Genomic DNA, 2,199 nt, shown 5'->3' on the forward strand with positions numbered 1-2,199 from the left:
ATCCGGGAGAATTAGGAAAGGATAGACTTGAACTTGCAACACCATTATGGCACAGACTTATCCCTAAAGAGGTCTGGAGCCTATCCCTGCAGAACAGAAAAGACTGAATGGTAGGAGAGAGAGGTAAACCACACCACCTCTGGAACTTCATCCCCTAGTTATTAATTCATCCTTCAGGTCAGTAGGGAGCAGGCAATTAATTCTTTAAAAAAAGGTTCCAGCTTTCATTCTAATATTGCCATAGTAATAGCAAACATACAAGAGTTAGACCACCTACAACTGTGATGTTGGCTGTCCCGACGGATTGGGGCCAAGTCAATAATACCATGAGAAACTTCCCAGAAAAATGCAGGTGCTACAGAAAGTGGTCCTGGAAGATCTTCTTTGTGAGTCACTATTGAATTAATGTCCAAAGATGGTGCTAGGGAGTGTTGGTGGTGTAGGAGGGGACCATCCTTCAGCTGTGACATAACACTGATGCCCTGAGTAGGTATAATAATTACAGTGCCCGTGGCACTTTTCCTGGAGGGGCACTAGCACCAGTTTTGTGATCTAATTTCAATTTTGCTGGGTCCTTCAACTCCCTTGACACATTCATTATATATTCTTTTTAGTGCCTTATCGAAATTATACTATACTGCTAAAAAGTGGCCATGTTCCACACTCGAGGCAGCTGCATTTCAATTACGAATGACAATTCTTGTGTAGAATTAACATTGCACTTTGTTTAGTGTGGGACAAAAGGCACAATATAAATAATAATACTTAGCATGTGTCTGGAGCTTACACACAATACAGACATTAATCGGATCCTGATTTTATGCCTGTGAGGTAAGTATTAGCCCCATTTTGCAGATGGGAAGTTGACAAAATGGTTCATACTCATCCCTGCTAACTCCAGGGAAGTGTGAAAGCTCAGTTTAAGTAACTTGAGCACCGTCATACACCACATAAGAGGGAACTGGAACCGAGACCAGTGCGTAGCATGTTGACCAATACTGTCTCTGTTTTCTTGTACTCCCCCTTCATTCTGTGTGTAGCCATCTGTTATTTCTTAGATTGTAAATTCCTGGAGACAGGGACCAGCTTTTTGTTCTGTTTGTACAGCGCCTAGCACAATGGGATTCTGGCCATGACTAGGGCTTTAAAATACTATAGTAATACACTGCACTGTGCCCCACTTCACTGCTCCTCTGCATATATGCAGAATATTATTACAAATAAAGACAATTAAAGACCACATGTTTTAGAAGACTTTTTTCTAAAGTAAACCATGGTCTCTTCCTGGCAGATCTCTTTCTACATCTGAGTTTAAATTTCAGGCAGCAGAGCTGCAGGCACACGAGAACGTCTTTAAAAAAATTACAAATCAATCATCTTTCTATCCCCGTCCACCAGAAGGAAATAGGATTCACCTATATCTATCTATTTCTTGAGGGAGTCTCAACAGGACATTACAGCAGCTTGTGGAACCATCTGTCCCAGCTCCAGATTGCTACTGTGCAGCCTGAGAGATGGCACAGCCTGCTGCTCTGACACACAGTCACTCATTGTCTCTCCTGAGATGTAATTGGATTGCGCAGCCTCCACTAGCCTTGCAAGATATTCACATGCTCAGAGCTTCCGAGACAGAAGCTCCACCATAAATACAGCTCATTTTCTCTCGTTCCAAGACTTCTATAAACCCCGTTTCTCTATTTCAGCATTTAGATGTTCCCTCTAGAAGAACAAGCATGCCGGCCAAGCTGGGTGGAGAGCTGGCACTTGGAAGTCAGTGCTAGTTTTTGGATGTAAAGGTAATAAAATAAGGCAGCTTTCCAAAACACAGACAAGTGAAAAACTATGAAGAATCCCTCAGCCTCTGACTTTTCAAAATCATGTTACTTGAAGCCCCGTTTGTATTGTCTCTCTAAGACCTGGATTACTTTCAATACAGGCGGATTGGGCAAAATTGCTTTTAGCATCTCGCTGAACATTTGACTGGCTACCCTGTGATCACAACTGGTTGAAAACAGAGGTTAGAATGGAAGGCCGTCCCTGGGATGCCATAATATACACCGGAAGAATGAGACACCCACATACCATCTCAAACCAGGGATGATTGTAATGCTGCAATAGGTGCTAGCGGCCACATAATTATGCCTTACAATGTGGGGAGATAGAGAGGGAAAGCAGAAGAGGTATATTGAGCAAACCATT

The sequence above is a fragment of the Terrapene carolina genome, unplaced genomic scaffold (genome assembly GCF_002925995.2).
Source record: "Terrapene carolina triunguis isolate 2854851 unplaced genomic scaffold, T_m_triunguis-2.0 Scaffold233, whole genome shotgun sequence".
NCBI classification, from domain to species: domain Eukaryota; kingdom Metazoa; phylum Chordata; order Testudines; family Emydidae; genus Terrapene; species Terrapene triunguis.